At 46.2% G+C, this 17,257-nt stretch overlaps 2 pseudogenes; one reads left to right on the forward strand and one right to left on the reverse strand.

Moving 5' to 3' along the window:
• Positions 1-3,901: 3,901 nt before the first annotated feature.
• On the reverse strand, positions 3,902-4,019 carry LOC126106925 (5S ribosomal RNA; annotated as a pseudogene).
• Positions 4,020-16,888: 12,869 nt separating this feature from the next.
• LOC126107133 (5S ribosomal RNA) lies at positions 16,889-17,006 on the forward strand (annotated as a pseudogene).
• The last annotated feature ends 251 nt before the right edge of the window (positions 17,007-17,257 follow it).

Raw genomic sequence — 17,257 nt, forward strand, 5'->3', positions numbered from 1 at the left:
ATGGACTTGCTATATTCTCCGCAAGACTCTTCGATGGTGAATGTGCACCTGCACAGTCGCAACAGATGGCTGCTGACCGTCTCTAAAAGGACTACAGTGGGTCTACACCTTTGCTGCCTCACCAATACTCTCTACCAGGACTACAGTGGGTCTGCTCTGTGATGACCTACCTACTAATATTCTTCAAAACGTCGAATGACTCTGCTGTGGGTTTGCTCTGTTGTGGCCCATTACCTGTCAGCATGTCAAGAGTCAGCGCTGTCTTTCCGTTGAAGGACAACACTACTTCTTCAAGACTGCATGGAAATCCACTACTTCTGTGTGCAATTTCTTTTACTGCTCAGACTTTGAGAAAAACAGTGCAATTGGACTGTCTTTATGGACTGTGAGAAAATTTTAGGTTTTGACCAACATTGTATCAATAAGTGTGTGCATTTGATATCTGAGTTATTGTAATTATGAAAAATTTTATCAAATCCTTATTGGCCACTGCCCAACACAATTTGTAAATTTTTTTGTGGAGAGCATGGGGGCTATGTAAGTAGGCTGTTTATGTTTTCTTATTGGCAACGTTACATAGCGCTCTGTACGCAAATCACTGGCTGTGCTGTGTGCAGTCTGTGCCTAGTTTGCATTGTTGTCTGCCATTGTAGTGCTGGGCAGCGGCAGCTGGATGTGAACAGCGCCTAGCGTTGCGCAGTTGGAGGTGAGCCGCCAGCAGTGGTGGATGTGGGGAGAGAAATGGCGGAGTTTTGAAATTTGCAATACTGGAGATCATGAACTGCTATATATACATTATGACTTTTGAACACTACTGAGGTAAATACATTGTTTGTTCTCTATTAAAGTCTTTCATTTGCTACTATGCCTATCAGTAGTTAGTGCCTTCCGTAGTTTGAATCTTTTACACTCCTGGAAATTGAAATAAGAACACCGTGAATTCATTGTCCCAGGAAGGGGAAACTTTATTGACACATTCCTGGGGTCAGATACATCACATGATCACACTGACAGAACCACAGGCACATAGACACAGGCAACAGACCATGCACAATGTCGGCACTAGTACAGTGTATATCCACCTTTCGCAGCAATGCAGGCTGCTATTCTCCCATGGAGACGATCGTAGAGATGCTGGATGTAGTCCTGTGGAACGGCTTGCCATGCCATTTCCACCTGGCGCCTCAGTTGGACCAGCGTTCGTGCTGGACGTGCAGACCGCGTGAGACGACGCTTCATCCAGTCCCAAACATGCTCAGTGGGGGACAGATCCGGAGATCTTGCTGGCCAGGGTAGTTGACTTACACCTTCTAGAGCACGTTGGGTGGCACGGGATACATGCGGACGTGCATTGTCCTGTTGGAACAGCAAGTTCCCTTGCCGGTCTAGGGATGGTAGAACGATGGGTTCGATGACGGTTTGGATGTACCGTGCACTATTCAGTGTCCCCTCGACGATCACCAGTGGTGTACGGCCAGTGTAGGAGATCGCTCCCCACACCATGATGCCGGGTGTTGGCCCTGTGTGCCTCGGTCGTATGCAGTCCTGATTGTGGCGCTCACCTGCACGGCGCCAAACACGGATACGACCATCATTGGCACCAAGGCAGAAGCGACTCGCATCGCTGAAGACGACACGTCTCCATTCGTCCCTCCATTCACGCCTGTCGCGACACCACTGGAGGCGGGCTGCACGATGTTGGGGCGTGAGCGGAAGACGGCCTAACGGTGTGCGGGACCGTAGCCCAGCTTCATGGAGACGGTTGCGAATGGTCCTCGCCGATACCCCAGGAGCAACAGTGTCCCTAATTTGCTGGGAATTGGCGGTGCGGTCCCCTACGGCACTGCGTAGGATCCTACGGTCTTGGCGTGCATCCGTGCGTCGCTGCGGTCCGGTCCCAGGTCGACGGGCACTTGCACCTTCCGCCGACCACTGGCGACAACATCGATGTACTGTGGAGACCTCACGCCCCACGTGTTGAGCAATTCGGCGGTACGTCCACCCGGCCTCCCGCATGCCCACTATACGCCCTCGCTCAAAGCCCGTCAACTGCACATAAGGTTCACGTCCACGCTGTCGCGGCATGCTACCAGTGTTAAAGACTGCGATGGAGCTCCGTATGCCACGGCAAACTGGCTGACACTGACGGCGGCGGTGCACAAATGCTGCGCAGCTAGCGCCATTCGACGGCCAACACCGCGGTTCCTGGTGTGTACGCTGTGCCGTGCGTGTGATCATTGCTTGTACAGCCCTCTCGCAGTGTCCGGAGCAAGTATGGTGGGTCTGACACACCGGTGTCAATGTGTTCTTTTTTCCATTTCCAGGAGTGTATTTAGCTGGCAGTAGTGGCGCTCGCTGTATTGCAGTAGCTTGAGTAACGAAGATTTTTGGTGAGGTAAGTGATTTGTGAAAGGTATAGGTTAATGTTAGTCAGGGCTATTCTTTTGTAGGGATTTTTGATAGTCAGATTGCGTTGCGCAAAAAATATTGTGTGTCAGTTTAAGCACAGTCATGTATAATTATTCTAAGGGGACGTTTCAAGTTTATTTAACGAACGAGAGCAGCGACGTTTGAGTATAGTTGTCGGTGCTAACAGAGAAACAACACTGTGTAAAGTAACTGCAAAAATCAATGTGGGACAGACCACGAAAGTAGCCGTTAGCACAGTGTGGCGAAGTTGGAGTTAATGGACTAAGTCAGCACACGACCGACGCGAGTGCCTTTGCTAACAGCACGACACCGCCTGCAGCGGCTCTCCTGGGGTCGTGACCATGTCGGTTGGACCCTAGACGACTGGAAAACTGTGGCCTAGTCACGTGAGTCCAGAATTTAGCTGGTAAGAGCTGACGGTAGGGCTCGAATGAGGTGCAGACACCATGAAGCTGTAACTTTTGTTATATGGGGCCCGCAGTGCAATACAGACTACTGGTCATTAAAATTGCTACACCAAGAAGAAATACAGATGATAAACGGGTATTCATTGGACAAATATATTATAGTAGAACTGACATGTGGTTACATTTTCACGCAAATTGGGAGCATAGATCCTGAGAAATCACTACCCACCTGTCGTACGGCCTTGATACGCCTGCCTTCGAATCCTGCCTCGGGCATGGATGTGTGTGGTGTCCTTAGGTTAGTTAGGTTTAAGTAGTTCTTAGTTCTAGGGGACTGATGACCACAGCAGTTCCATAGTGCTCTTAGCCATTTGAACCATTTGAGTCAAACAGAGCTTGGATGGCGTGTACAGGCACAGCTGCCCATGCAGCTTCAATACGATACCACAGTTCATCATTGTGACGAGCCAGTTGCGCGGCTACCACTGACCAGACGTTTTCAATTGGTGAGAGATCCGAAGAATGTGCTGCCCAGGGTAGCAGTCGAACATCTTCTGTTTCCAGAGAGGCCCGTACAGGACCTGCAACATGCGGTCCTGCATTATCTTGCGGAAATGTAGGGTTTCTCTAGGATCGAATGAACGGTAGAGCCACGGGCCGTAACACATCTGAAATGAAGCGTCCACTGAAATGTAGCGTCCACGAATACACGCTTCCAAATTGCGCTCAACGCGATGCCGTCAAACACGGATGCGACCATCATGATGCTGTAAACAAAAACTGGATTCATCCGAAAAAATGACGTTTTGCCATTCGTGCACCCAGGTTCGTCGTTGAGTACACCATCGCAGGCGCTACTGTCTGTGATGCAGCGTCAAGGGTAACCGCAGCCATGGAAACGCCGTGTAATGCTCAGCCGACAGGCGTCACTGGATGCGGTTATGGAGGGGCATGTGGTCAGCACACCGCTCTCCCGGCCGTAGGTCACTGTACGAGACCGGAGCCGCTACTCCTCAGTCAAGTAGCTCCTCAGTTTGCCTCACAAGGGCTGAGTGCACCCCGCTTGCCAACAGCGCTCGGCAGACCGGATGGTCACCCATCCAAGTGCTAGCCCAGCCCGACAGCGCTTAACTCCGGTGATCTGACGGGAACCGGTGTTACTACTGCGGCAAGGCCGTTGGCACCAGTAAAGACTAGTACTACTGAAATGTTAAATTATGAAGCGATTATGCGAACTTTTGAGCATTCATTAGCTCTGAACCTGGATACAAAGCAAGAAACAGCGCCTTCTGCTCCCCACAAGTGACACCGATATACGTGACAGCAAATAGAACCGAACACCCGGCAGCTGGGCTGCGGCGTGACAGCTGCAGGCTACGGCGACGGTGTGCTGTCATCTCCCCTGTGGTACTTTTAAAGCACCTACTGAAACTCTTTTTTTATAGCGCGCAACAAGTCGCACGCTCAAACGAAAGGAAGACGTACCGTGCGGTCAGACACGCCACCAATTGAATGTCAGTACTGCGGCTATCACGTCGTCGAGTGCTGACAGGAAACCAGTAATGACAGCTTACTCTGTACCTCTGCAGACGCTGCGTCATATGCCGCGACGGCCACAACATGGAAAGCAGAAAGCACTCGTCATAGACGAACAAAATACACTCCTGGAAATGGAAAAAAGAACACATTGACACCGGTGTGTCAGACCCACCATACTTGCTCCGGACACTGCGAGAGGGCTGTACAAGCAATGATCACACGCACGGCACAGCGGACACACCAGGAACCGCGGTGTTGGCCGTCGAATGGCGCTAGCTGCGCAGCATTTGTGCACCGCCGCCGTCAGTGTCAGCCAGTTTGCCGTGGCATACGGAGCTCCATCGCAGTCTTTAACACTGGTAGCATGCCGCGACAGCGTGGACGTGAACCGTATGTGCAGTTGACGGACTTTCAGCGAGGGCGTATAGTGGGCATGCGGGAGGCCGGGTGGACGTACCGCCGAATTGCTCAACACGTGGGGCGTGAGGTCTCCACAGTACATCGATGTTGTCGCCAGTGGTTGGCGGAAGGTGCACGTGCCCGTCGACCTGGGACCGGACCGCAGCGACGCACGGATGCACGCCAAGACCGTAGGATACTACGCAGTGCCGTAGGGGACCGCACCGCCACTTCCCAGCAAATTAGGGACACTGTTACTCCTGGGGTATCGGCGAGGACCATTCGCAACCGTCTCCATGAAGCTGGGCTACGGTCCCGCACACCGTTAGGCCGTCTTCCGCTCACGCCCCAACATCGTGCAGCCCGCCTCCAGTGGTGTCGCGACAGGCGTGAATGGAGGGACGAATGGAGACGTGTCGTCTTCAGCGATGAGAGTCGCTTCTGCCTTGGTGCCAATGATGGTCGTATGCGTGTTTGGCGCCGTGCATGTGAGCGCCACAATCAGGACTGCATACGACCGAGGCACACAGGGCCAACACCCGGCATCATGGTGTGGGGAGCGATCTCCTACACTGGCCGTACACCACTGGTGATCGTCGAGGGGACACTGAATAGTGAACGGTACATCCAAACCGTCATCGAACCCATCGTTCTACCATTCCTAGACCGGCAAGGGAACTTGCTGTTCCAACAGGACAATGCACGTCCGCATGTATCCCGTGCCACCCAACGTGCTCTAGAAGGTGTACTACCCTGGCCAGCAAGATCTCCGGATCTGTCCCCCACTGAGCATGTTTGGGACTGGATGAAGCGTCGTCTCACGCGGTCTGCACGTCCAGCACGAACGCTGGTCCAACTGAGGCGCCAGGTGGAAATGGCATGGCAAGCCGTTCCACAGGACTACATCCAGCATCTCTATGATCGTCTCCATGGGAGAATAGCAGCCTGCATTGCTGCGAAAGGTGGATATACACTGTACTAGTGCCGACATTGTGCATGCTCTGTTGCCTGTGTCTATGTGCCTGTGGTTCTGTCAGTGTGATCACGTGATGTATCTGACCCCAGGAATGTGTCAATAAAGTTTCCCCTGCCTGGGACAATGAATTCACGGTGTTCTTATTTCAATTTCCAGGAGTGTATATGACCAGGTTGGCAGCACGAGGTGTGTTCGAAAATATATTCTTTCAGAGGGATGTTCCTTTGGCAATCAGTTGAGGGTGAGGGAGTATACTAACACATTCGAACTAAACATTGTGAAACAGAAGTAGAATGATTTTCTAAGTTCTAGCTCACTATCCCACACTCACTAGCTCAATACTGCATTTTCTAATTAACTCAACCGATTTTTAAAATTCAGTCTATTTAAATCATTCCCACCGATTTCTGAGCTTTAGCTCAATACCTCAATTTCTTGAATAACTCTACCGATTTTAGCTATTTACCTCATTTTTTCATTCACCAACCGGTTTCTGAGTTCTTTTTTTCATATAAAAGGTGAACGTAAGAAAAAAAAGTGCACATCATATCCATCCATTTTTACTTCATTCCATGAAAGGTGAACATAAGAAAATAAATAAAATGAATTGATTAACGAAGGTAAATTATTCACTTTCATATAGGTACGAAAATCACATCGCTATGCTCTCAACTACCGAGTTTCAACTGCTTTTCGAAAACAATTAAATTTATTTATTACTTACTAAAAGTCTGTAGTAATAAATGCCGCGCGGGATTAGCCGAGCGGTGTAAGGTGCTGCAGTCATGGACTGTGCGGCTGGTCCTGGCGGAGGTTCGAGTCCTCCCTCAGGCATGAGTGTGTGTGTGTGTGTGTGTGTGTCTGTGTGTGTGTGTGTGTGTGTTTGTGCTTAGAATCGTTTAGGTTAAGTTGTGTGTAAGCTTAGGGACTGATGACCATAGCAGTTAAGTCCCATAAGATAAAAAAAATAAATATAAAAATAGTAATAAATGGAAGGAGACAGAAACGCTTAAATTATTGATCTATTTTTTAAGAATAAAATGCATTACCCGAGAAAAATTAAATGGTTTGTTAGAAGAAGAATACCAAATAGCATGTTCGGATTTACTTTTACTTAAAAAATGGTTTTGCAAACATTACATTTTATAACAAGGAAAGGGATGCTTTTGTAGAATTAAAGGATTTAAATAAACGAAATAGAAACAAATATATAAAGAAGATTCTTAAGGCAATTAATAAATGTTGTATGGAAGAAAACGATTCGGATTCTAGCGAAGTAAGCGAAACAGATATCGATAAATATTATAAAGAACTATTCACACACGAAGAAGTTCTAAAAGACCACAATGGAGGTCGAATTTACAGAAGACCGTTTTAAATTTTTATACATTTTACAATATTTTTAGGTAGCGGCGTTTTACTGCTAGCAGAATTTTTATATATTTTACAATATTTTAGGTAGTCCTAAAATGGGACTACCAATTTTTTTTATTTTTGTTCCAATTATTTGTTGGGAAAAGAGATTCGGTATAAAAATAGTTTAGCAAATTTTAACCTCTCCAATTTGGAGGAAAACGAAGACAAATTAAACAAATTTGGAACGAATATCAATTAAATTCGAAACGACAATAAAGCATCCATACAAACGTTCGACATTAAGCTAAATGTAAACATTAACATAAATTTTAACGTCGTATGTTCGTTGTTAAACGTAACGTTACGATGTGATTTTCGTACCTATATGAAAGTGAAAAATTTACCTTCGCTAACCAATTGGTTCAAATGGCTCTGAGCACTATGGGACTCAACATCTTAGGTCATAAGTCCCCTAGAACGTAGAACTACTTAAACCTAACTAACCTAAGGACATCACACACACCCATGCCCGAGGCAGGATTCGAACCTGCGACCGTAGCAGTCCCGCGGTTCCGGACTGCAGCGCCAGAACCGCTAGACCACCGCGGCCGGCGCTAACCAATTCATTTTATTTATTTTCTTACGTTCATCTTTTATAGAATGAAGTAAAAATGGGTGAATTTGATGTGCAATATTTTTTTCTCATGCTCACCTCTTATATGAAACAAAGAACTCAGAAATCGGTTGGTGAACGAAAAAATTAGGTAACTAGCTAAAATCGGTAGAGTTACTCAAGAGCTAAAGCTCAGATATCGGTGGGAATGATTTAAATAGACTGAATTTTAAAAAATCATTTGAGTTAATTAGAAAATGCAGTATTAAGCTAGTGAGTGAGTTTGTGAGGTAGAACCTACAAAATCATTCCGACTAACAGAATTTAACGAAGCAGCACACTGCAACGAGAAAGCAGTTACTTTATTAGAGGAGTTATTGGCTACTGTGGACCGCCCGGTTGGCCGTGCAGTGCTTTCCGGGCGGGAAGGAGCGCCTGGTCCCCGGCACGAATCCGCCCGGCGGACTTGTGTCGAGGTCCGGTGAGCCGGCCAGTCTGTGGATGGTTTTTAGGCGGTTTTCCATCTGCCTCGGCGAATGTGGGCTGGTTCCCCTTATTCCGCCTCAGCTACACTATGTCGGCGATTGCTGCGCAAACAAGTTCTCCACGTACGCGTACACCACCATTACTCTACCACGCAAACATAGGGGTTACACTCGTCTGGTGTGAGACGTTCCCTGGGGAGTCCACCGGGGGCCAAACCACACAATAACGCTGGGTTCGGTGTGGGGGCGGCGGAGGGGTGAAGTGGACTGCGGTAGTCGTCGTGGGGTTGTGGACCACTGCGGCTGCGGCGGGGGCGGAGCCTCTCCGTCGTTTCAAGGTCCCCAGTTAACATAACGTAACATATTGGTTACTGTAATTCCGTGCCGGGCCGTGGTGGCTCGTTGCACGTTCCCACTATCGACAGCTTCTACCTGGCGCCTCACCAGGTAGCGCATGTTACTCCCTTGTGCGGCTCCGCAGCTCGTGGTCTGGATCACGGGGTCCCGGATTCGTTTCCCAGCCGGGTTTGGGATTTTCTCTGCCCAGGGGCTAGGTGTTTTTGTCCTCATCATTTCATCATCATCATCATCATCGTTCGTGACAGTGGCTAGATTGGACTGTGAAAAAAGTTGGACAGTGTAAACGTTTGGGACTTTGTATGGACGCAGATGACCGAGCAGATGAGTGGCTCATAAACCAGACATCATCATCATCAGAATGAGATTTTCACTCTGGAGCGGAGTGTGCGTTGATATGAAACTTCCTGCCAGATTAAAACTGTGCGCCCGACCGAAACTCGAACTCGGGACCTTTGCCTTTCGCGGGCAAGTGCTCTACCAACTGAGCTACCGAAGCACGACTCACGCCCGGTACCCACAGCTTTACTTCTGCCAGTACCTCGTCTCCTACCTTCCAAACTTTACAGAAGCTCTCCTGCGAACCTTGCAGAACTAGCACTCCTGAAAGAAAGGATATAGCGGAGACATGGCTTAGCCACAGCCTGGGGGATGTTTCCAGAATGAGATTTTCACTCTGCGGCGGAGTGTGCGCTGATATGAAACTTCCTGGCAGATTAAAACTGTGTGCCCGACCGAGACTCGAACTCGGGACCTTTGCCTTTCGCGGGCTAGTGCTCTACCAACTGAGCTACCGAAGCACGACTCACACCCGGTACCCACAGCTTTACTTCTGCCAGTACCTCGTCTCCTACCTTCCAAACTTTACAGAAGCTCTTCTACGAACCTTGCAGAACTAGCACTCCTGAAAGAAAGGATATAGCGGAGACATGGCTTAGCCACAGCCTGGGGGATGTTTCCAGAATGAGATTTTCACTCTGCGGCGGAGTGTGCGCTGATATGAAACTTCCTGGCAGATTAAAACTGTGTGCCCGACCGAGACTCGAACTCGGGACCTTTGCCTTTCGCGGGCAAGTGCTCTACCATCTGAGCTACCAAAGCACGACTCACGCCCGGTACTCACAGCTTTACTTCTGCCAGTACCTCGTCTCCTACCTTTGCCCGCGAAAGGCAAAGGTCCCGAGTTCGAGTCTCGGTCGGGCACACAGTTTTAATCTGCCAGGAAGTTTCATCATCATCATCCTTCGTGCGGTTATCACTGCCACGGCTAGGTTTCAAAAGCGGCCGCTATGGACTTCCAACGGCGCCAGTGCAGGCAGTTTACCTATAGCCTTTGCACAGTATGGAGACAGGGGCCAGTTGCAGTGCTTGGAGAAATGGACACGCCAGGACTGTACATAACACTGATTAGGCCACTGATGGCGTATGCAGCTCCAGTCCGAAGATAACGCGGCTCCAACACATCTGCGCCGCCTGCAAATCACGCATAACGAAGTACTACACATCGTAAGCAACGCTACACGATACAGTGGCCGCAAAATGCCATGGCCGCTAGATGCGCAGTCGCCTGAGGAAGTGTGGAAAGTGCGGCAGTTGTGGGCGGTCCCTAAGAGCGCCGTAGGGGAAATGTCGAGCTTTGGAGGGCAACTGCCGTTCTAAACTGAAATCTACACTCACATTTTATGTAAATATTAACTGGGGCCCTCCACGCCCACATTTGCATTGTGACCATTCAAAAAGATTTACTGTCATCTCTGCTTTCGTCAGTATCTAAAAACAATACCGCCGAAAATGACGCGATTTATTTTCAAAAAACGGTTCAAATGGCTCTGAGCACTATGGGACTTAACAGCGGAGGTCATCAGTCCCCTAGAACTTAGAACTACTTAAACCTAACTAACCTAAGGGCATCACACACATCCATGCCGGAGGCAGGATTCGAAGCTGCGACCGTAGCAACGGCGCGGTTCCGGACTGAAGCGCCTAGTACCGCCTAGTCACAACGGCCTGAATTTTGAGTAAAACCTACCAATTTCTCTGTTTACCAGGCCAAAATTTGCTTCATTTGCCAAAACACAGCGGAGTTTACACAGTCTCACCTCGGTAACATGTTGTGCAAACACAATTGCGAGAGATTTCTGAAGCAGTGGTTTATTAAGTGAGGAGCTGAGGAAATCCTCCACGTTACGCAAAAGGGAACATTGACAACATCCTTGAGCAAACAGAGATATATTCACATGCATGAAAAAGCGAGCCCTCGGTACAAGAATACGTGTAATATCTTCACATGTGTTGCTCCAGAACCCATAGCATTTCTTGTTTCAGCAGCTATCGATGGTCCTAAAAAATTACATTCTTTTACCGAAAAAGTCTGTAGGTATTGGAATAACACGGTAGATAATGAAGTTTTACATAATAACGTTACAGTTCAATACTCTCCTCTTTGCGTGCTATCGTTTGCTAAAAACTCATTTGGATATTTGAAACCATTTATGAAATATGAGGAATTTTTGGATATTGCACTCTGGCTTTATCGCTGGTGCGGGACGATCGCAAATGGATGTGCTACATCAGATCAATATTCTCGAGATTGGTGACAGATAGATACCTCTATCCACGACTGAAGTGTTCAATGAAAAATAGAAAAACGGTTCAAATGGCTCTGAGCACTACGGGACTTAACATATGAGGTCATCACTCCCTTAGAACTTAGAACTACTTAAACCTAACTAACCTAAGGACATCACACACATCCATGCTCGAGGCAGGATTCGAACCTGCGACCGTAGCGTTTGGTTCATATTACATAATACGTTATTGTGTATGAAATTTAGCTAACATATTGAATTTTTCTTTAGTCCTGGGTAGAGGTATGTATCTTTCACAATCTCGAGAAAACTGATCTGATGCAGCACACTTATTTGCGGTTGCGCCCCGCCAGCGATAAAGCCAGAGTGAAATATCCACAATATTCCTCATACTTCATAAACGGTTTCTGATGTAGAAATGAGATTTTGGCACAGAAAGAGGAGAGTATTTTACCATATCGTTTTATGTAAAACGACATTATTCCAATACCTTTTTGGTGAAAGATTGAAATTTTTAAGTGCCATCAATATCTAGTGAAACCAGAAACGCTATGGGTTTTAGAACATGATATGTGAATGTTTTTTCAGGAGCTACTGACTTTACTTTTCCACAGGTCCTCACTTAACAAACTCGATAAGTCACCGTTTCAGAATTCTGTCTCAATCGTGTCTGGATAACATGTTATTGAGGTGAGACAGTGTAAACTCCGCTGTGTATTGGCTGAAGAAGCAAATTTTGACATGATAACCAGAGAAATTTGTAGGCCTTACTCAAAATTTACCACTCACGACACTGCTCCGAAAGTTACAAATGGTTAACAAGCCAGGCGAAAATAAATCTCTGCATTTTCGGCGAAATTCTTTTTAGATTTCGATGATTTTAATTACGTTTTTATGTTTTAATACAGTTTGTTCATTTAAGATTTTGTTGAGATATTTGCGCATATGAGTGTCAACTTCTGTTTCTTCCAGATGATTTAGTTTCGGGCCCTTCGGTGTTATGTGCAAGACTTCTATACCGTATTCTAACTGGTTTAGTGCTTATTTTCTGTTATGATATGATAGAACGTGGATTGGTTCGTGTTGCTATGCCTTATGTGTTCTCGATATCGTATTTTGAAATTTCTGCCTGTTTGGCCGGTATAGAATTTGTCACAGTCACTGCAGTTGATTTTATATATACCTGCCTGTGTGTGGATCAGTGGTTTTGTTTTTCAGGTGTGGACTGGTGGCTTTGTTTTTCCAAATCGAATTTGTGTTTTGATGTTGTGTGCAGTACGAAATGCAAATCGTACTGTAATTTTCTTTAATATTTCGTTTAACTTGTCAGATATTACTTCCATATATGTCTGTGGTATCTAAGAGAATTTTCTCGTTGTGCTTGTTTCTCTTCTCATTGGTATGTCATTATGTAGTATGTTATGTAGTGGCTTTTGTGTTTTTCATACAGTCGGTCTACTGTAGTGGGGTTACTCTTGTTTTTGTGTGCTTTGTACTTTAGAGTTGCTAAGTCTGTCTGTGTTGCGGGATTTTGTAGTGAGAGGTTTACTAATCTGTTTATCATGGTGTGGAAACATGCGTATTTGTGCATTCTGGGACTGCAAGAATATGCGTCTATGATGTTGTTTGATGTATATTAGGAATCATGCCTGCTTTGTATGTTTTTTATCGTTACATCTAGGGAATTAATTACTTTGTAATTTTCTAGTGTTATCCTCGGTGTCCTATCTGGGTGTGATTGTTCAGTGCCCTGTATGCCTTTGTCAGTTCCATCTATTAAAAGCAGTGTGTCATCTACATAACGAAAGTAGTGTGCGATTTTATTAATAATCTTGTTTGTAGGGCTGAATAGTTTTTGTTGAAGGTTACATGTGGCCATTTTCGTTAATCAGGTCCACCCCATGGAACAATGTTTGTGCCCAATGGTGAAACTGTGTTCGAAGAATACAGCGCCGACCGGGGTGGCGGGGCGGTTCTGGGTGCTTCAGTCTGGAACCGCGCGACCGCTACGGTCGCAGGTTCGAATCCTACCTCAGGCATGGATGTGTGTGATGTCCTTAGGTTAGTTAGGTTTAAGTAGTTCTAAGTTCTAGGGGACTGATGACCTCAGAAGTTAAGTTTCATAGTGCTCAGAGCCATTTGAACCATTTGAAGACTACAGGACCCCTGTTCACACAGGTCATATCGTCCACGACTTGTTTTGTGAAGTCGAGGATCAGCTAAACATTTTCCCTGGTCGCCACAGTCACTAGATCTCAGTATTATTGTGATCTACTTTGGAGATGAAGGTGCGTGATCGGTAACCACCTCCATCACCCTTGTCACTCTTTTGCAGGAACAGAGGTATAAGATGCCTTTGAAAGTCGTACAGGACCGGTATTTACCCATTCCAAGACAACTGGAAGCTGTTTTAAATGCCATGTGTGTCTTTTTTTTTTTGTTCAAATGGTTCAAATGGCTCTGAGCACTATGAGACTTAACATCTGAGGTCATCGGTCCCCTAGAACTTAGAACTACTTAAACCTAACTAACCTAAGGGCATCGCACACATCCATGCCTGAGGTAGGATTCGAACCTGCGACCGTAGCTGTCGCGCGGTTCTAGACTGAAGCGCCTAGAACCGCTCGGCCACTCCGGCCGGGGTGTTTTTTGTGTTCGCATATTTTTGTCCACCCGATGTAGTTCACGCTGACCTCGGTATACGTCGGATTGTACAAGACGTACGAATGTTATAACGGAGTCAGAACTTCGGAAACGGTACAATATGGGAAAAACTCTGCAGCTGACTTGGGACCCACATCTGTACTTTACAGCGGCGACAGTGGTCGACTGCCAGTCTATGGCTCTGATGATGATGACGATTTTGGTTTGTGGGGCGACCAAAGGCGTGGTTGTCAGCTCCCCGTACAAATTCCCAATCTTTACACACTCCAGTCTCACCATTTTCCTGAATGGTATGAAATGGTGACGACAAAACACTCAGTCCCTGGGCGGAGAAAATCCACGACCCGGCCGGGAATCGAACCCAGGACCCCGTGATGCAGGGGCAGCAACGTTAACCTTTTTTTTTTATGGGGAGCTGGAGGTGCCTATGCTGCCCATGTTAAAATCACTAAGTTTGGGGAACATTTATGAATAAACTACCAAATAGAAAAATTTTAATTTTTTTTTACATATAGAGTGGTTTAGTATTGCAGTTATGACAGAGGGATTTTGGAGTATCTTTTCTAGTTTCCTTCCAATTATTTTTTTATTAATTACCCAAATTTTTTTACAAATAATTGCTTTATAATTAAATTGAAATGAAACTACTGAACATATTGCCAAATGGCTGTGTTACAATGTAAGTTTGACCACTAGGAGTGCTGTATAAAAATTTCATCTCTCTAGCTTGAGTGGATTTTGAGAAAATGTTCCTTATATTCGAAAAATTCTAAATTACAGGAAATGGCTATCAAAGTTTCTCAATACATTCGTGCACTATAGGATGGATTATCACGGTCTTCTTCTTCATCCTGCAAAAGCTTCCACTTCTGTCTTCTTTTCTGGCCTGTTGTTCCATCATACTTCATATGCCTTTCTCTTCTTTCTGCTCCTCTTATCCTTTCTCCGTCAATATTTCTTAGTGCTCGTACAGTGTTCAACCCAGCTGTAAATCCTAATGCCTTCAGAACTTCACACTTCACACTGTTCCCTTGGTTGTAGGTTGCTATTGCATCATAAATGCCAAAGTGCAGTGTTTTTATGCTTACAAACACCCTTTTAGGAATCAATTTCCAAATCAAATTGTTTACGCTCTCATTAGGATTCTGCGTCTTTCCGTGTAAACATTTGTGTAACAATTCTGGCTGTGCTAATTCATGAAAAATATCATCACTGTCACTAACATATTCACGAAAACTGTCACTTCCACCAGTCAGCTTCTTGCTAGAAGATGTCACAGGGCTATGGCCGGCCATGTGTTGCTTAGCAAAAGAACGCACTGTTTCAGTAATTGTAGTATCGCAACTTGGTATTAGTGTTAATTTTCTTTTCCCTACGTTCTTCCTCTTCTTATATACACGGTTACTAAAACGTGGCATCGTACCAGAACAAGGCTTTACACAAGAAGTATAATACTACCAACAACAGGCGCAACACTGAACTAATTCGAAACGGTAAACAGCAAAGAGACGATGTTCCGCGCTCTTAGCGCTTCATTTGTCACAGAAAACAATGTAGCCAACCCTTACACACTCGCTGTATGCGTTAACATAAGGCGCAGTATGCGTAACAGGCCGAGAAAATCCCAAGCAGTTCGCCAGGAAGTCACGAGAGGGTTTTAGATGCATTCAGCGCCCGCCCATTTCCTCTGCAGGCGTGGGGCAAAATGGTAATAACTCCACTTCCAGGGCGAGTAGAACAATAATTCAAAGTTTACATTAAAGAGGAATGTTCCAATTAATTTTCGGTAGCAAAAAGAAAGAAATCGTAATTTTTTGGATTTGATCACCTCCGGCTCCCCTTAATCCCATTTCGTTCGTTGCGTTTATTCGGGAAGGAAGTCCCCTGACACCCGTTCAAGTTCATTGTTGATCCATTAACTCAGCTTTATTATTATTATTATTATCACAAAGGGCAGCTAACCCTCTGACCGAACACACTGAGCTACCGTGTCACCCACTAGCCCACGAGCTGCAGACTGCACCTCTGAAGCAACGCGCGCCGAGCAGAGGCGGCTTCGTACGGCCTGGGGCGGCGAGGCGACACAGATAAACCCGCTCCCCCCTCCCCCCCCCCTTACCACCACCAAAGTAGCAGGGCAGAGAGTACATGCCAGTCGCTTCTGCGGAGCCAGCACAGTAGGGCGGCGTCTCAACGCGCAGACCTGGCAGAACGACATAAACGACACATCGTATGTGGGCGCGCCCGTGGCCACCTCGCTCGGCCCTTCATACATTCCCAATTTGGCCCCATCCTATTTTCGTCAGTTTCCAAAATTTAAAGGACTTCTTCGAGGACTTCAGTCTGATAGTGATGAAAAAAAAAATTTCAAATGTGTGTGAAATCCTATGGAACTTAACTATTGAGGTCATCAGTCCCTAAGCTTACACACTACTTAACCTAAATTATCCTAAGGACAAACACACACACCCGTGCCCGAGGGAGGGCTTGAACCTGCGACGGGACCGAAGCGGTGCAAGCAGGTATGATGTTGCCGCTACGTTAACAAATCAAACAATCTACAATGATTATTAGTATAGATGCACCAAATAGCTGCTTGTAATATCTTTACTCACGACAGACTGTTTCAGGCTTTATCGCCGTTGTCGACTACGTCTAGATCGTTAATTACGGTGTGACAATAGTTCCACTCTGTCAAATTACTGTCACACCGTAATTAACATTTTAGTTTCAACATATTTACATGATTTACCGTCTTATTAAAATAGTGACCTAATATGGACGACACTTCAATCTAGACGTACTTGACAGTGGCGATAAAGGCCGAGACAGTCTGTAGTGAATAAATATTAATTATTACAAGCAGATATTTGATCCATCTATTCCAATAATCATGTCGTTATCAGACATATATCATGCTGCCGGTCCTAAAGAAGACATGTGTCCAGTGACGCTATCAACAAACTGACTGGTCTACCGTTGGAGACATGTTTTCGTCGCAGGTTGACTATGTTGAAAAATAAATGAAGATGTACGCTGTTAATAATTTTACTTTAAAGGCTTGAAGAGTTTACGGCAACGGCCTTGCCGCAGTGGATACACCGGTTCCCGTGAGATCACCGAAGTTAAGCACTGTCGGGCGTGGTCGGCACTTGGATGGGTAATCATCCAGGAGGCCATGCGCTGTTGCCATTTTTCGAGGTGCACTCAGGCAATTGTGGAGCTACTCGACCGAATAGTAGCGGCTTCGATCAAGAATACCATCGTAACGACAGGGAGAGCGGTGTGCTGACCACACGCCCCTCCTACCCGCATCCTCCATGAGGATGACACGGCGGTCGAATGGTCCCGGTAGGCCACTCGTGGCCTGAAGACAGGATGCTTTTTTTTCTTTTCTTTTTTTTTTTAAAAAAAAAGAGTTTACATTTAAAAAATCGGAGGTA

This window comes from Schistocerca cancellata, chromosome 10, assembly GCF_023864275.1.
Source record: "Schistocerca cancellata isolate TAMUIC-IGC-003103 chromosome 10, iqSchCanc2.1, whole genome shotgun sequence".
Lineage (NCBI taxonomy): Eukaryota > Metazoa > Arthropoda > Insecta > Orthoptera > Acrididae > Schistocerca > Schistocerca cancellata.